Raw genomic sequence first — 20067 nt, forward strand, 5'->3', positions numbered from 1 at the left:
GGGAATAAAATAGGCCTGAATTTGCATGCCAGTTCTGCTACATGGTGATGGGGGTGGGGGAGTTGATAAATTTCCTTAATATTTTTAAAATTCAGTAAATTTGACCTGTAAAACAAAGAAAATATTAATGACTCCTTCTCCTAGCTCCCATGAGAATACATGTAAAATCCCTAGTATGAGGATTAGAACAAGATGATGCTTTGTACCTGTTACTTTTATTATTTATATTTTTATTATATTCTAGAGATTGTCTATTGGTATTCAGCATATGCCCCAGAAAAAAAAAAATAAACACACACACACACACACACACACACACAGCTGTAAGCTGTACTAGCAATGTCTAGAAAGTACCTTTCCCAGGTTCAAAGGTTCAAATTTAGAGTCCATCAATGAAACTCACCTAAAAAAAAAAAACAAAAAAAAAAAAAAAAAAAAAAAAACAAAAAAACAAACAAAAAAATCGAAGAGAAAGAGAAGCCACCCTTCTCATTCTCCAAATAGATGAAAGGGCAAAAGGCAGAAGTGGGGTTCACAGAGCATTCTGGGTCTCCTATAATTCACCCCCTCTGGAGCTGTAGGTCTTTGAGATCATGTGTGGAAATCCCTATAAGTCTTATATGTCCTGACTACCACAGAGCCAAATCAAATGCTTGAACTGACCTTGGTTCATGGCTCCCTATCTTTCCTGCAAAGTTTTCTAAGTAGATAATTTCCCATATTAAATCTTTCCTGCTTGAAGTATCTACAGTGACTTCTATCCTCCTTACTACATCTTGCATAATACATGTTATTCCCTCTATGTTCATGATTTGATCCTGTAGTCTACTCAGAAATTATTGGTCAGGTATTGACAATTTGCCTGTGGTCTACAACTTGGGTCAGCCCCTATTGCATCTCTGAGCAAGAAAGCCTCATCCAAAACAGAGGCTTATTTCTGCCTAGACCCGGAAGGAAAAATTTTTAAAGATCTCTCATTAAGTAAGATGTAAGGAGAAAACCACCACTGAGTACATATCAATAAATTCTGCCTATAAAAGGAAACATTACAATCAAAAAAAAAAAAAGAATATTTTTTTGAATTTTACAAAATTTTCTCCAATAAGCATCTATTACCTATGCAAAGAAAAGATAACAAACAAAAATTAAATAATACCTCAGGAAAAATAAAAGTGATAATATTTAGTTAATAAGTTTGTAATCCTCAAATGCTCTGAGCAACTGGAGAACAAAAATACCATGTTTAACTGATGGCTTATATCTCAAGCACCCAGCATAGATTCTGACATGCACACACGTTTGTTCAATGGAAAGGAAGTGGAAAATCAGGATTGGCCTGGTACCTTGAGGAGACAGAGATACCAGTGTGATCTGGTTAGTTCCAGACTAGCTCCAGAGCTAGTTTTTCTTCTGTGCCTCTTTCCTTGCTTCCCTCTGCCCACCTTCCCTGAGTTCACCTCTTCCAGATGGAGCTGCTTCTCAGCCTGTCCAGCAGCACCATCCCCAGGCTTGCCCGGCCAGGCCTGCCTGTCTATCTGAGTAAACAGGTTGTAACAAACAGGTTTTCACAGATTGGCATCCTTAGTTATAATTCAGTACTTTTGACATTCTGAGATAGTGAAAATAAAAAAAAATAATACTTTTTTTTAAATTCCAGAAAGCTTAATCATTAAAAATATGTGCTTTACTTTAAATAAAAGGTTATAATAACATTTTATTTCCATTATAATTGACAGAACAGCTACAAGTTGTGAGAAATATTGCAGTGTTTCTGATGAGATAAATCTTTGTTCTTAGAGACATAATTAACTTCTTCTTTGAGAAGGCACACTAACTCTAAATTCAAGGACATTTATTTTAAACTTCTGAAGGTCTGAGATTCTACTTGTAAACTCAGGCAGTACATTTACCTACTGTTAAAATATTTTAATCCTCCCACCCCTTTGTCCATGAATGTTTGGTTTAAATAATTGTTAGAGCCATCCTGTAGAAACTATAGATTCTTTTTAGCTGATCTTCTGGCTATAAGAACCCAGAGGACCAACCCCCACTGGACTCCACAGATGTCTCTCGGCGAGATGGGTGAGGTAATCAGGTTATTAGCAGGTTTCTATCAAGATGACTTACTATCCCTGATCCATGACTGTTTACTAAGTTTCTTGTGTACCTAGGGTGGGGGAATCTCTGCTTTTACCTGCTTTTCTGATTTTTGTTTTGTTTTGTTTTGTTTTTGTGGCACAGATGATACCACTTTTTGGCTGTCATTTCCAATGTGCTATATCACATTTGGATTGTCCCTTCTCTACAGAGGGTGACAGGGCAGCTACTGCCATAAGACTGGTTTCTACAATTCAGGAAAGACATATCTTGCAGCTGAGGATTTACATAAAAGGAGAACCATGAGGATAAGGCTTTCAAGATGATGGATCATTCAATAATTATGGCAGCCAAAGCTACTAATGACCCCCCCCCCAAACCTGTGGATAGAGTATTGGTTTTATGTAACTGTGCTGAATTCTGAACAAAACAGAGTTATCATAGTGAAACAGAAGGTTAATGTGACATTCTTCTGTCTCAGTGACAAAAGGATTGAAGGCATCAGTCAAGAAAGAAATGTAGGCTATATAATAGATGCAGCCCAACTGCAGCCATAGATGTCAGGATTGCTGAAACAAGGCCATCCTTCATGCAGATGCAAGTCCACTGTAAACACAAGCATTAATACTCTGGGTTCAGGTGAAAGATGAAATTTTGCACTTCTAATGTTGCCATGATCCATCACTGCTTGTTGCATGATCCTCTAGCCCTTTTGTATACGGAGCATAACAATCAGAACTAATAATTTTTATTTTCACAGCATCCCAAGGCTTTACAATTTCTTAAGCTGAAAACTAGTCCAATATGGAATATTGCATCTTTTAGAAAATGATTCTGTTTTCTTTGTCTTTCCATATACTATGGATCCATTTACTCACACATAGAAGGAACAGTGATACCCCTTGACTCAAGAGGTTTTAATTCCATGAAATATGTTTTATGAATTAGGGACCAATCTTTAGCTCAGATCCTTCCACTGAATTCAGAGTTTCCTATGATAAATTTGGAAATTCCCTATTTTTTTCCAGTTCAGCTTGATAGCTCATACAGAACCTCTACCGAAATCTCCATATATTCTGTACTCACTGAGTCCCAAAGAGGACAGAACCCCAAAAGACACTAAGTTTAGCCTTTCTCCATTGACATCGAATGCCTGGTCCATGTGACCTGGATCCATTTGGGGATTCTTGCCCCATCACTAAGACTAGTCTTGTAAGTCTTGATGCCCATGTGGGAACTGATCCAATTTACCTGTGGATAAGTGGAGGGGACATAGAGCAAAGAAACTCAGAAAACCCTAGGACAGATTGAAACAGTCTCCAGCACACCAGAATGTTGTTGCCATTGCTTCTGAATTGCAATAAAAATGACACTATATTCTACATTTTACATCGTACCATATCCTCTACCAGAAGCTATTTGCTATTGGTGAAAGGCGTATAGATCATTCAACTTCAAACTGTTTATATTACTTCAAACTGACAATTTCATTTTCCTCAGGCATCCAAAAAAATCCTCAACCTCCTGCTAAAAATGCAATTTTTACTTATAGTACCATTCATACCACCTTGGAAAATATAGCCAAATCTGATATTACTCACCAGACAAATCATTTCCTATATTTGAAGTTATTGTTCCTGAATTCTATGGCTTCATCTCTGCTTATTATAGGTATGCAGCATAAATGAACTGAAATGTACTATGCGTTCCGGTAGTGGTATTAGTCATCAGATTGGCAGAAGTAGTTATTAAAAAATCAAAGATTATCACAAAATCTTCAAGATAGGAACCATTTTATCATTGACATTTGGAAGCAAATCATAAAGTAAAGGGAGAAAAAAGTGAGGGATCTGAAATATTTAAGCCATATTTAATTTTAAGACCATGTCAGATTCCTGGTGGGGAGGAAAAAGAGGTGCAAGAGGAGGGCTCATGACTTTGTGGCCACCAGATGCTCTCTGGAACAAGTACTTCTCTCTTGAGTGTTACTAGCAAACCCAATGCATTATTCAGGGAGCACTCAGGGGAGGAAGGAGTTGTGTGAGTTGAGAATGCTCACTGTGTGTGGGCAGCACAATGATGGGGCTGGAGGGTGGCTATTAAAGAGAAAAAGGTCAAAGTCAAGAAACTACAAACTAGGTGAAAATAATCACAGTACATATACATGACAAAGGACTTGAATCCCAAATATATAAAGAACTCTGAAAACAGTGACAACTTTTTAAAATTTATATTAGGATAAGTCTTAAACAGACATTTTAACAACAAAAAGATATATTAATGGCCAATACACAAATGAACAGTGACTGGACTTCGTAAGACATCAGGGAAATGTTAATTCAAACCATAATCAGATACCTCTTTGTGCCCAACTAGAACATCTACAATTGAAAACAATTTCTAAAATTGAGTATCGGCAAGGATGTGGAATCTGGCGCTGGAACCTTCATGCGTTGCTTGTGGGGATATAAAATAGTACAATCATGTGGGAAAGCAGCACAGTTTCTTGTAAGTTTTACAATATGCATTCCCCATGACCTAATTTAATCCTTAAGTATTTACCTAAGAGAAATGAAATCACATGTCCACAAAAAAACTTATATGTGGATGTTCATGGTGGCTTTATGCATAATGGCCCTAAACTAGGAAAACTAAATGTCCATTGATAGGAAAAATGGATAAACAAATTGATATATATTTGTACAGTAGGAAACTACTGAGCAATGAAAATGAGACATGAAACACCATGCTTGAGTCTCATAGATATTGTATTGAGTCAAATAAATCAGACCAAAAATTATACACTCTACAATTCTGGTTTAAATGAAGTTTACACGAGGCAAAACCATTTCATGGTGCTAGACATCAGAAAGAAGTTTTGATACTGGAGTGTGGGGATTGGCTACAAAGTGGCATGAAAGAATATTTGGAAGCAATGGAAATGTTTTATATGTTTGTTAGGATAGTGTTTAAATGGTTATGAAATTTATCAAAGCTCATTGAACTGTATACCCAAAATATGTACATTTTGTACAAATATGTACATAAATTATATCTCGTTATTTTTTTAAACAGAAAAACAAAAAAAATGCCAAAAAATACTACCAGACAATATATTTCATAGTTTGCAATAAACGAGGAGAGCTAATATGTAGCATCAAAAACCCAAGAAAGGGGGTAGATGGAGAGTGAGATAGCAAGTTGAGGGGTGGTGTATATGATTGACCTTTTTGTCCTCTCCCCACCCTTTGTGAACAATCTGGCTATGTATGAAGAAGGGATAGGTCCAGATAGATGCAGCAACCCCCTCAAAGGTGCAAATAGTCTCTTAGAACCTCCACAACAGTACTAAGTTCAAACCCTGGCTATCACCCTTCTTAGCTGTGTGATTACAAGACAATTGATTTTTTAAATTCACACAGCCTCAATTTTCTCAATTGTGAGGATTATTCTAAGAGAACATATGTAAATTAGGGATTCATATATGCTCAATACATTTAAGTACCACTTTTATTCTCATACAGAACCTACTGTTGCACAGACTGAAGCCCACACCAAAGTGGTGAGGAGTCCCATGGATGGCGTTAGTATACCCAAGGAGCACAGATTGAACTACTGTGAGGTAATCTAGACTCCTGACCTTGCTCTTCTTGCTTTCTTTGATCTATATATTCAGTGATTATAAGACAATCTGACTCAAAGACATGATATTGGATCATAGAAAAAAAATGTTACCAGAGCCCTACAAAAGAAAAATGCCAACACATGACAGAACAAGTAAGATTAAACTAAACTTTATCTAACTGAAATAATAAATTCAGATGTAAACATAATCAGACAAAACATTCTGAAAATAACCACATATCCATCTGTTATGTACCAGTGACTGGCAAACTCTTGGAACACTCTGGGCAGAGTTTTGGATGCCTTGCATACTGCCTTCCGTGTGTTGGTTCCCTGTGTGCTTTATGGTGCAAGAGTCATGGGCCCAGTGTAACAAAGCCTCTGTGTTACCCTCTTTTAATACCCTTCTAGAGTTTTTTCTTCTTTCCTCTGAGTTTTCAGCTTTAGTGATAGGTGTTTACCTTATATCTGCTTAGTCCTCCTGATGTAAACAAGTCATTTCTCCCCCTATTTATTCAACAATTACAAAAAAAAATAAAACCACCCACATGTGTAATTTACAGTACAGGTTCAACTAAAATAATTTTTCATAACATGGGTGCAAGGAGATAAAGTATGTAAACTATTACCTATTTGAAATGTTTATAAATGTTGCTGAGACTCAGAATGTTTCCATTTTCTACAGCCCCTCAACTATTCAGCTAAATCATGGTGCTCATGGCTCACTAAAACAAAGAAAAGGGAGCACTTTTATCTCCGGAACACACATAAACTACTTCTAAATTGTCCCTGGGACTAAGAAGAGACCATGTTAATGAAGACAAATTAAAAGGGGTCTTTCTGCACTGAAGTCCCTTTGTGTCATCTTGGAAGAAGCCCAGACCAGTCTCACTCTGGCTTAGATATGAAGAAATATGAGAATGGAGAGAGAGGAGCAAAAAACATAGTGCATTAAAAAAGCATTTAGTGGTTGGGGTTCCTGGTTGGCTCAGTTGGTAGAGCTTGCAACTCTTAATCCTGGGGTTGTGAGTTGTGAGCTCCAAATCAGGTATCGAGATTACTTAAAAATAAAACCTTAAAAGAAATATTTAGTGGTTTGTCATCTCAATATAAAAGTAATGGGAATGAATTACAAGAAATTTTAATACAGAAAAATATAACAAAGAAAATAAAAACCTGGCATAATTACTCAACATTAAATATTAATATTCTCATCAAACTTTCTCTACAGATATATACCCTTACACATATAATTTTGGAAGTTAGATTATATTACAAACATATTTTACACTGCTTTCTTGACTCCCCGTATACAATCAAAGCTCTCCTATCTAGTATATTAAGAGTCAATAACTGGTCAATTAATCCAAAAAAATCTGTAAAAAATATTTGTAAAGCAGAGAATCATTATAAAATATGTTCCTTGCTTAAACATTTTGTTTTCACTTAACATATATAAGTATACTTTCATTAGCTGTGCTTATGTTGTAGGGCCAAGGCTTTTTCTTTGTGTTCAGGTCTTTTCATTAGAATTCCAGTTTTCTTACAAAAGCCACATTTATGATGCATGGTCTACAATTCCATTCTTTTGGTATCTTCAAGTGAGATTGAGAATGCAAAGTTTCTTAAGAGCATATCTGAGCCCGGAATTCTAGAATTTTAACAGAATTTCCTCTACCTTTATAATTGTCTAACCACATCTAATTTTATAACAATTTTGAGCACCTCATCTTCACAGAAAAACAATCTGAAACATTTTTTTTCATTGCACTCATGGCTCATTGACTTACATAATATTTAATTGAGTTATGCAATTACAATGGCAAGGGCAACTGGCATAAATATATTTACTGACTCGTGATAAGCTTAGCACCAGTGGCAGGAACAGATAGGCATAGGAACAGGGGTGCGGAGCCTGTGGGCTATAAGATAAGATTGCCTTGCCTGGACACTGCTCAATATATTTACAAATAGAGTTCTGACAAAATTATTCTGATGAGTTGCTTATATGAAGGTTGGTTAGGCATCTTCTGTAGTTATCAACGTCATCATGTTTCAACAATGAAAATTTCTCAGACTCTTGAACAAAACAAATGTTCTATACATGTTGGATGATATGGATTATTCCACACTTAAGCTTATACTATCCCTGAGGGGTCTACTTGTGGATTTGGCAATATTGAAACCTAGTATCAACAGCCTTTGAACTCCATCTTTCAGAATAAAGAATAGGGGTAAAGTTTGGTTAGCAGTAAAGCACAACACATATGAAGAAAACATTCATCTTTTTTGGCCAGAGAAAATCAACACACCTTCTGCTTCTACTGCATCTAATTATCAATAGTCAACTTCCATTGATGGTTTTGCATAATCATTTAGAAAGGAATACTGATATCATTTAGGTTAGGGGAACTTGATAGGTTTGCGATTTCTCTAAAAGTTACCCAGTATTTCCACTTTTTACTGCCAACATATCCCTTCACAAGAGTCAGCAGTATTCTAAGTAATGTGCCTGGACAAAATGCTAACAAGTAATTAACAATGCATTCATTAGTAAAGCAGTTAATACATCTAATGATCTTTAATCACATAATGAAATGCTTGCTATGAATGTTTTATTTCTCAACCTTTTCCACACATTATTTATTGTTAATTAGTTACTGAGGAGTAGTGAGCATTATCCTTTTGATAAAAAGGAATTCTTCAAAAGAACTAAAGAATTGCAGATTGGCAGTCCTTTGATTTAATACATATATTATTTAATTCTATATGCTGGATCATTGGCTATGTGGTTTTTTTTTTCAACATGGATTATTTTTTCTAAGATATAAATGCCATGTGTTTACAGATGGTCCAGTTCTTGTTCTTACCCATTTTCCATTTAAAACAGAAATGCTCTTAGGCACCTTAGTCTAGGGATATAATTCTGCTAACCATTCAATAAGTTCAGTTCTGTGACTAGGCTTCCTTGAAAGAAAGCAGAAGTTCTGCTTAGCTGGCATATTTTAAAATCTGTTGGTGGGGACACCTGAGTATCTCAGTGGTTGAGCATCTGCCTTTGGCTCAGGTCATGATCCTGAGGTCCTGCATCAGGCTCCCCAGAGGAACCTGCTTCTCCCTCTGCCTAGGTCTCTGCCTCTCTCTCTTTTTTTTTTAATTTATTTTTTATTGGTGTTCAATTTACTAACATACAGAATAACCGCCAGTGCCGTCACCCATTCACTCCCACCCCCCGCCCTCCTCCCCTTCTACCACCCCTAGTTCGTTTCCCAGAGTTAGCAGTCTTTACGTTCTGTCTCCCTTTCTGATATTTCCCACACATTTCTTCTCCCTTCCCTTATATTCCCTTTCACTATTATTTATATTCCCCAAATGAATGAGAACATATAATGTTTGTCCTTCTCCGACTGACTTACTTCACTCAGTATAATACCCTCCAGTTCCATCCACGTTGAAGCAAATGGTGGGTATTTGTCATTTCTAATAGCTGAGTAATATTCCATTGTATACATAAACCACATCTTCTTTATCCATTCATCTTTCGTTGGACACCGAGGCTCCTTCCACAGTTTGGCTATCGTGGCCATTGCTGCTAGAAACATCGGGGTGCAGGTGTCCCGGCGTTTCATTGCATTTGTATCTTTGGGGTAAATCCCCAACAGTGCAATTGCTGGGTTGTAGGGCAGGTCTATTTTTAACTCTTTGAGGAACCTCCACACAGTTTTCCAGAGTGGCTGCACCAGTTCACATTCCCACCAACAGTGTAAGAGGGTTCCCTTTTCTCCGCATCCTCTCCAACATTTGTTGTTTCTTGCCTTGTTAATTTGCCCCATTCTCACTGGTGTGAGGTGGTATCTCATTGTGGTTTTGATTTGTATTTCCCTGATGGCAAGTGATGCAGAGCATTTTCTCATATGCATGTTGGCCATGTCTATGTCTTCCTCTGTGAGATTTCTGTTCATGTCTTTTGCTCATTTCATGATTGGATTGTTTGTTTCTTTGGTGTTGAGTTTAATAAGTTCTGCCTCTCTCTTTGTCTCTCATGAATATATAAATAAAATATATTTTTAAAAAGTGTTGGTGGGGAAATATATATGTGTGTGTGTGTGCTTTTTAAAATAACTTTTAAAATAACTTCACTCCTTTACTAGTGATCTTGGTTAATGGCTCTACCCTCCATAGAATCAGAAAAGCCAGAACTCATAGAGACATTCTAGATGTCTCCATTTTCCCTGTACCATATTTAATAGGAAGTCAAATCCATAGAATTTCACCCCAGAATTTTCTCTTAAATCTCTATTTACTTCTGTTCTTGAGTCATTGTTTCTCATGAGGATGTGTCAACAGACATTGTTCCCTTAAAGGAAACAATATTTAGCAGTCCCTCCTTTCTCCTTAGCAACTTGTATGTCCATATTTGATAGTTTTTTCTGATTAAGAAAGAAGAATTTGACCAGGTTGTGAATGGGGATTGTGTTGAGAGTGGGGAGACACTTAGGTCATCGTGTCTCTTTGCTTGCTCAGTCAGTAGAACATGTGACTCCTGATCTTTGTTTGAGCCCCATGTTGAGTATAAAGATTACTTAAAAATAAAATCTTAAAAAAAGCACAGAAGGTCATGTCTGAGCTTGATTCTTTGGGGGAAGCTGGTCTATCTGGCCAACACAGTGCAAGAAAGAGACAGAAAATCAACTTTCTATGAAGGTTGAATTTTTCAGAAGTCATAAATAAAGCAAGTTCCAGAATCAGAGAATCCTACACTTATATATCTAAAAAGAGAACTTACTCATCATTTGGTCTAACCCTGAAAGCAATTATACCTTTTAATGGGCTGAGCTGCATCCCCTTGCAATTCTTTTGTTGGAGGTGCCTAGGTGGCTCAGTCAATTAAGCATCTGCCTTCTGCTTGGGTCATGATCTCAGGGTCCTGGAACCTAGCCCCCCACATCTGATTCCCTGTTCAGCGGGGAATCTGCTTCTCTCTCTTCCCTCCCCCTTCCCGCTGCTCTTATGCACAAAATCTCTCTCTCTCTCAAATAAATATATAAAATCTTTAAAAAATATATTTTGTTGAAGCCCTAAACCACAGGACCTCAGAATATGACTGTGTTTGGAGATAAGACCTTTAAACAGGGGATCAAGTTAAAACAAAGCTTTTAGGTTGGCCCCTAATCCAACTGCCTAGTGTCATTACAAGGAAAGCAAATCGGGACATGCAAAGAGATACCAGGGATGTGTACACACAGAATAAAGACCATGTGAGTCACAGGGAAAGGCAGGCATCTGCAAGCCAAGGACAAAGGTCTTGGAAGAGACCATGACTGCCAATACTTTGGACCCAAAGTTCCATCCTCCAGAACTATGAAAAAATAATGGTCTATTGTTTAAGCTCCCTAGTCTGCGGTATATCATTATGGTAGTTGGAGCAAACTAACACACACTTTTACTGACTCTAGAGAATGAAGGCTATTCTTTCCTATAGCTCATCACACTCTACTTTTCCAGGCAAAACAATATGGGAAAGAATAATTTTCATACTGGAAAGCATTTAGAGCTGTGTAAATCTCACAGGAAAGCATGATAACAAGAGATTTGCAGCAATTAAACTTTAAAAAGCCTCTCAAGATCTCCCAAATATAATGTGCACATTTCAACAAAGCCAAGTGCTAACAAACATATTCCCTGAAGCAACACCACTAGAAGAACACCTCCTCTACTCCCTCATGATTCTAATTGTTTACTTGATAACCTCTTATCTCAACCAAATTCCCAATGCAGAATCTGATAGCAGTTGGGTTGAAGCTATAATGTACCATATTGAAGGTATGAATCTAAATGTGGAAAAGAAAAATCCAATGGTTCAAAAATGACTTGTTTCATCAGCACATTGAAGACTCAGTAAGACAATCTTCAGACACAAAACATATTTTACCCCAAGCCATTCTTTTAATAATCTGATCTAAAGTCTGAATTATTGCTATACCAAGTAACTGGTAAGGAATTGATTCTACTCTGACCTTCAATTATCAATGTCATTGTCCAAGGCCACTTCCCTTCCTGGTGACCAGAGGCTCAGCGACAGAAATATGTCTTCCTGGGATGCCCAATTCTGATCCTTGGCTTGGATAGTATATGATTCAAGGTTCCCACCGGGGTCTCAGTGGGCTGATGAACCTTTACCAGAATGTACTGAGCATACATCTATACATCTATACGATTTATTGCAGACTAAAGAATCAAAGCTAAACTCTTCATCTGTGGCCCTTTCTGATTTTTTTCTTTTTCAACTTTGGCATTAATTTTTTAGTCCAATAATATTCAGAGGTTTTTAGATACAAGGCCTCTGGACTTCTTATGGCTATAGAGTTGTTAGTTTAGAAGGTGCAGTGTTTCATATATGCATGTATTTATGTGTATAATATATATTTATATATAAATTTATGTGCAAATGTGCCACAGTCATTGCCCTTACTATCACTTGCCCTCTTCCTAAAAGACTCTGAAGTCATTTGAGTTTTTGTGGTCCTTGAGAGATACTTTGAAATCCCCTATCTGTAACTTATTTGGAGAACCCAAAGGTAAGTTTGTCTGTAAATACAAAACTTCCAGCAAGTAAGGTTGTTCTAAAATGATGTCTAAAACCTAATGGCACTGCTTAGGGCAAGCTTCTTGGGTGCAGTGACCACCCAGTCACTGAACTCTAAGTGGGGAAGTCTAAAATTTGACTCATATTCTCTCAGCAGCAAGCTGCCTCCAGTATAATTTCCCCCAAAACTCCTTTCTAAAAAGCAATAGGTATTCTGAAAAGAGTAACAAAATAATCTATGATATCGAGGACCTTATCTCTGAGAGTAAGAACTACACATCACCTTTCCCTAATTATAGGACAAGAAAATACTGATTGAAACTTGAAGAGACCAGAATAAGAATTCCAGACTAGGACTGACAGTGATCAAGAAGATAGGATTCACAGTGTTTGAATGCAGAAGAAGAACAGGGATACACCAATAAATTCCACCCTAGAGTCAAAGCTGATCCTTGTATGGAAGGTGATTCTTGACTTCCATGATAAAACAGCCCTATCACCTGAATCTTTATGTGCTATCTTAGGCTTAGGCACTTTTATTCTTTTAAGAAGGAATATATGTTGCTGAATAAATAAATTATATGTAAATTTAATGTAATTTTTATGTCTGAGACTTCCCATGTAAACCGATCACTTTACTGGGAAATAATACTTGATAAAATTAGGTGTCTTTATCTAGAAAACATACCCAATGTGTTTTCATCTAGAAAACAGACAAAATCATCTTGACCTGTGAAAGTGTAAGTGAAATAATGCAAGGAAACTACTTCACATTATACAGATTTAGAAGGTGTAATTATTACTACATTGGCTTATGAAAAGTACACTGAGTAATATGCCAAAGATTAATTAATAAGAGAACATAGTACTAATCTTAAGGAAGCATTGAGTGGGATTATCATCTATCACACATTACTGTTTCTATCATCTAGATTACTATCCAATTCTTGCCTCCATTCTAGAATGTCTTTGAATTTCTAATTCTTCTCCTTGCTGTGTGTGGAGCAATTCATCTCTGTCCAAATACTGACCTCATTCCCTCCTTATCTCACTGTATTCAGTGAAACTAATGCCCTCCAAGTAGCAGCTGTCATTCTCCTCAAAAACCTGTTCCAATACCATCCTTCGCTTGAGTCCCCTTTGTTGGATACAACCTCTCATTTCAAAATACTTAAGATATTTTTCCAAATTCTTACAATGCACTAACAGGAATCAGGTAAATAAACTGTTGTCTATCTAAATATTTTTAAGTACAGACATCCTGCATTAGGAGAGTGGGCACAATGAGTGGGAGCAAGATTCAGAGGCCACTCCATACCCAGGCAAATTACTCACACTCAGCATGCCTTCCCACAGACTTCATCTCACAACATGTATGTGTATCAAGATATCAGGCTGTACATCTTAAACATATATAATTTTAATTTGTCACTTGTACTTCGAAAAAGCTAAACCAAAAAACGCCGGCTTAGAAATCATGGCCTTGCTGGTAATTGGAATGCTGTGGGGATTCCTATGGTCTAGAAAAAGAAACAGAGTTCATATAAACATATGAAAGTGAGCACAAGACAGGACCCATCCTGAGAACCACCAGCACAGAGCAAACATGAGTTAAAAAGCCAGCACTGCTCCATCATCCAGCATTCCAGACAATGCCTCAGTGCATCAAAGCTTCCCAAGTCATTTACCATCTGAAGCCGGAACTCACTCCTCACTGCCACTAATGCCAGTCCTCAGCAGCCAAGAACCCCTGTTCTGCTCTTCAGCTTTCCAAGTCCTCACAACCCAGCATTCAAGTATGCTTTTGAACCATACAAACCAACAGCCTCAAAATGGCAATGCCACATTCTCCTTTTTTTTTTTTTTTTTTACCAATAGAGTAGAGAAAGCACTGTCCCTGGGTGGGGGAGGGGGGGTGGAGGTGGGGAGTGGTCCTTCAGCCTCAGGACTGACTCCCAAAGGCTGCCATAAATTCATCCCTGCAACCCCTCACATAGTCACAGAGCCCTAGAGCAAGGATGTTACCATGGCAACCAAGAGACAGCCAAGAGCCGAATGGAGCTTATCACCCCACAAGTGGTGCTTCAAGTCTCCATTCACATCACTGCTGCCATCGGACAAGCTGCGTCATTAAGAGGTCCCAGATCGTAATTAATTACGAAGTGTGCTTCCTCTACTCCAGGTTTGGTCATGCCAGAATCACCCTGAGGATGAGTGAAAAGCAAGTTTCAGCTGCAAAGTCTAAAAATTCAGCTAGGGCTGCAAGGGAGGATGCTAGGGAGAGAGACCCAGGGAGGGCTAATCCTGGAGGTCACCTCACTCAATGCCCTCATTGCAGCCCTCTGTGTGAGCATGGAGATGAAAAATCATGCAGTGTAACGTCTGATTGCTCTTTCCAAATTTCCAGAACGAAGCAATATGAATCAGCAATGTCCCCTGGAGTGAAGGAGAAAACCTCCCAAGACAGTGTCAGAATACTGGCCAAGGTCTCAAGAAATCTGTTTATTCCCTGGTTCAGCCAAGGCAGGATTGGAGAAAACTAGGATAGCTAGGTCCTTTGGGGCAAGATATTTTAATAAGGAACCCATTTTGTATGATTTAATAAAATCTATGTTTTGTCGCATGCTTTTTTTTTCTTTCTATTTTTTCCCTCGCTGTTCTCATTTAAAAAAAAAAAAGTCTCCTTATCTCTAAAGGACAAATGGAAAGATTTCTCCTTCTATGGCTCAGCCAGGAGAACTTGAACACTCACAGTGTTATAAGACCCTGGTGTGGTGGCATCAGAAATGGAAGGCTTGGTGGAGCAGGGGTTGTGGGAGGGATGGCTACTGCCCCTCATCCCTCCAGGCAGGAGAAATAACACCCCTGGCATCCTAGAGAGTGGCAAATTGGTGTAACCTCACATAAATCTAAGTGGTAGGGACAACGGAACAGATACAATGGTAGTGAGACATGAGTCAGCAAAGGTAGACAGAATCTGGCCATGAACAGTTTTATGTAGCTAAATTAAGAGTTTAGATTTTGTTGCAAAAGCTATGGGTAGACAGTGATAAGATTAGTCTTAGCTAGACTACATCATCAAGGCAAGGAAGGCAATTGCAGTTGAAAGTGAAATTCATAAAGTCCTGAGGGAAGGAAAAAAACCTGGTGTATTTGAAGAATTTGGACAAACAAGCTGTTGAGTACAATTGCTTCCACAGTGTTGTCTGCAAGGGCAAAATTTTCCTTTAAGTGAGAACAGGGTTGTTTCTTAACTTGAAAGATCCAGTTTCAAGTGCACCCCAAGGAGAGGCATGAACTAGAGTCACAAGACCCAGTTGGTTGGGTAGAGGAGTCACAAATGAGAGAGAAATCTGCTCATTTCCTTCCTCCTTGCCCCAAAGCAAAGCAACAGAATCTGGTCCAAAGTCCTAGGCTACAGATGGTGGAATAGCACAGCATATGTTCTGTAAGTACTTCCAAGAACTACCTATATCTTGGCACTTAAATACTTCACAACAGAGAAAATGTGCTGGTAATTTATATATTCAATATGTGTTCATGTGTGTACATGCCCAACACACACACACACACACACACACACACACACACACACACCACAGACTGCCAATGCTCAGCAAATTCTGACCCAGTGAAACTTAGCTCATGAGCCCTTCTCTTTTTTTATACTTCCTCTATTCCTGGTATCTTCACACTCTATTGTTTGTCCAGTTTTCAGCTCTGTTTTGGGGAAGGTTTCTAATCAGTTTGTTACCCCTCCAGATGACTCCACGCTTCCTAGGGAGATCAATTGCTAACCCTTGTCATGTGGAAAAGAAAAAGCTGTTTCTTCTTATTAAGAGAATTTAATACATAAGTAAGCATGGAAAAGACGGCCACTTATTGACCTCATAGTACACTGTCACTACCTAGTTTCTGTATACTTAAAGCCATGGATACGCACATAGGTACCCTGGTATGTGCACACCCTGTAATTACCAAGATCTGTTAAATAAACACACTTAAATATCTTTTTACAATCCCCCTATTTTTCAGTCTTTAGTCTCCAGAAGCTCCAGCAAGTGGGACAATGGCCACCATTTTACCACACCAAAGCAAATAAAGAAAGTGACACTGAAAAATGTCACTGAAAGTGGAACTGCCTACCTTCCAAATGTTGACTTCTGATTCTGATTACAACTCTCAGACCCAATGTTACTCAATGGACTTAGAAAATCCTTCATTCTGCACTTATTTTCAGGAGTAGTTCTCTAGGGGGATCCCTGGGTGGTTCAGCGGTTTGGCGCCTGCCTTTAGCCCACGGCATGATCCTGGAGTCCTGGGATTGAGTCCCACATTGGGCTCCCTGCATGGAGCCTGCTTCTCCCCCTGCCTGTGTCTCTGCCTCTCTCTCTCTCTCTCTCTCTCTGTGTGTGTGTGTCTCTCATGAATAAATAAATAAAATCTTTTTTTTTAAAGGAGATCTCTATTATGCATGTGACTCTGAGCATGCCATCTCTTCTCGCTGTGATCTCTTTCATAGAACATCTCGAAGATCCCCATCTGCTCCATGATACTGATTGTGGTTGAGTAGACTAGAGAGCAACTTTACAAACCTCTGGCTGTGTCAGTCCCTCACGAGAAAATTCTTGCCAGCACAACTGTGTACATGACAACTCCAACTTCTCTTCACACATTGACATACATACCCACTCAACACATAGAGACACAGACCCACACAATTCACATTTCCCCTACGACATCCAGAGTTGTGCCCATTCCCACACAGATGCATCTGCACACAGAAGCGCACACCCTGTATGCAAACACAGTCCCCGCATATATTTATGCATGTGTTTTATAAACAGCTAAACCTTGCTAATTCACAAGCCTCTTTGGCTGGCAGATTACTGGAGTGTGCAGATTAGAACTAAAACAAATGATTACAAAGTCAAGGATAGCCCATTGCCAAACACATTCTGTTCTTTTGCTTAGCGTTGTAGTTTTGCCTTAATTTATGGTAATCCTACCCACGCTGCAAGTTAACGTACTGCCGGTTCATAAATGGAGCGCAATCTACTACTCCACTTTGGCTGAGAAGGAAGAGAAGATCGCCAGGTTTTTTAACGATGCTTTAAAAACAAAAATTATAGTTTCCCACATATTAATGTGAGGATAGTTGAGATTACTCACTGTAAATATATATGGTATATGTGGACAAATACAAAAACTCATAATGAAGTTCCAGTTCTGTGAGAATCCTTAGAACAGATGTTGACTTTAATTTCTGTCACAACACATGATAATCTAGTTAAATAAAAAAGAATTTACAGGTCTCAGTACCTTCGTGACCAAAGACTTTATTTGCTGTGCCTAACTGTTCCTTCTTTCATCTCACCTGTCCCCTTCATTCCACGTTGGACTTCAGAGCCCACCTCCAGCCCTTCTGTCATTCTACCTGTTTTTTATTCTGTGGTAAGAAATCAAACACTTTCAATATCTCAGAATTCAGAACAAACTCTTTAAACTGGAGCTTTACCAGGACTTCATGCCAGCCACTTTTTTTTTTTTTCCAATTTCTAGTCAGCCTTGTTTACACATAAATCCAGGATTATACCATAAATATTCTCCTTTCTTTAATTCCTTGATTCTTCTCCATTGAATTCAAATCTATATCAATTTTTTCTTAGTCTAAACTTGTCCCTTGACTAGAAACAGGTCATAATTTCTCTTTCCTATGCGTAGAATTTCTGACAAATAGAACGTGTTTCTACTGGAAGAATTTTTCATCATTTCTGAATCTGAAGATAACTTACAGGATAATATCTTTAACCTTTGTATTGAGTATAATAGATATACAGAATAGTGCTTACATCATAAGTGTTAAGCCAGCTGAATTTTCAGAATTTTACACCTTTGTAACCAGCTATGCAGCTAAAGAAAAGGAATATTAGTACAATAGAAATCTCCCTCATGGCCCTTCAACCATCACTACCCTCCACCCAAGGAGGTAGTAGATAATTATCCTGTGTTCTATTAGCAACAATTAATTTGCCTGCTCTGGAGTTTTATATAAATGAAATCACATGATATTAATTCTTTTATGTCTTTCTTCTTTCAGTCAACATTACATTTGAGAGTCACCCATATGGTTGCATGGAGTTGTATTTCATTCAGTGTCATTACTGGATAGCATCCCATTTTGTAAATGAGCCACAATTTATATATTCCTCTGTTGGTGAAAATTTGGGTAATTACTTATTTATAGCATTATGAATAGTTCTGCTGCAAACATTTTTGTCCATGTATTTTGGTGAGTATACAAGTGAATTTCTGTATGAAAATTTCAGAAGTGGATTTGTTGAGGTCTAGAGTATACATATGTTCAACTGTGGTACACTACCACATAGTATCTTAAAGCGGTTGTAGAAATGTACTCCATCACCATTATTGTATGCTGAGTATTCCAGTGGCCCTGCATACTCGTCAACATGCAGTTTTTATGGCATTATTATTATTTGTTGTTGTTATTTTAGCAATTTTCATAAGAATATAGTGGTATCACATTTTGATTAAATGACCCAACTGATCACATGACCCAACTGATCACTTTTTCATACATTTATTTATCATTTGGATATTGTGAAGTGCCAAATAATTAATAGAGTTTAGCACCTTTTCATTTTTTCACTGGTCATTTGGACATCCTTCTTTGAGGAGTTATGTTCACATTTTGCCTATTTTTCTACTGCATTGTTTTTCTTTTTTCTTATTGATTTTTAGGAGTACTCTATATATGCTAGATAAGAGTCCTTGTTGGATAGGAGTGTAGTCAATAAGTTCTCCCCATTGAGGGTTGCTTTTTCTCTCTCTTAATGACTTCTTTTGTTGTTATGTCAAGTGTAATATAACTCCATGATCATATTTTTCTTTTATAATTAATGCTCTTTCTGCCCTATTTATCTGGTCCTCAGAACACATCAGTGAAGCAGGCAGAGGAGAGATCATGCCTATGTTACAGAAGAATGCAGACCCAGAGAGGGGACCAAGTAAAACAGTCCCCAAGCCCAGGTCTTCTGACTAGAGCACAGTTTGGCAACTGAAAATCCTGGACACCAAATCACATCCAAGTCTCTTGATATTCTAAGTATGGGTCACACCATCCAAACTGTACCTCTCCATGGCTTACAGGGAAGCTTCTTGGGAAGTATAATGCCAAGAAAAAGGTGACAGTTTTTTGTGGGTTTTTTTTTTTTTTTTAAGGATTTTATTTGGGATGCCTGAGTGGCTCAGTGGTTGAGCATCTGCCTTTGGCTCAGGGTGTGATCCTGGGTTCCAGGATTGAATTCCACATTGGGCTCCCTGCAGGGAGCCTGCTTCTCCCTCTGCCTGTCTCTCTGCCTCTCTCTGTGTATCTCTCATGAATAAATAAATAAAATATTTTTAAATAAATATTTTATTTATATATGAGAGAGAGAGAGAGAATGGCAGAGACACAGACAGAGGGAGAAGCAAGCTCCCTGATGTTGGACTTGATCCCAGGACTCCAGGATCACTCCCTGATCCAGAGGCAGACACTTAACCGCTGAGCCATCCAGGCATCCCAAAAAAAGGTGATAGTTAAAGGCAGTTACAAACAATGATTCACACTAAAATATGATAATGCTTTTATTTCCTAAACCCAAGGCCTCTTCTCCTCTAAGGGTAAAAGCAGTTTTTAGGAAAAGTCCAAAATCTGCTTCTCTCAGAGGAATTGGGTGACTCAGTTGATTAGGCATCTG

The sequence above is a fragment of the Canis lupus genome, chromosome 17, assembly GCF_011100685.1.
Source record: "Canis lupus familiaris isolate Mischka breed German Shepherd chromosome 17, alternate assembly UU_Cfam_GSD_1.0, whole genome shotgun sequence".
Classification (NCBI taxonomy): domain Eukaryota; kingdom Metazoa; phylum Chordata; class Mammalia; order Carnivora; family Canidae; genus Canis; species Canis lupus.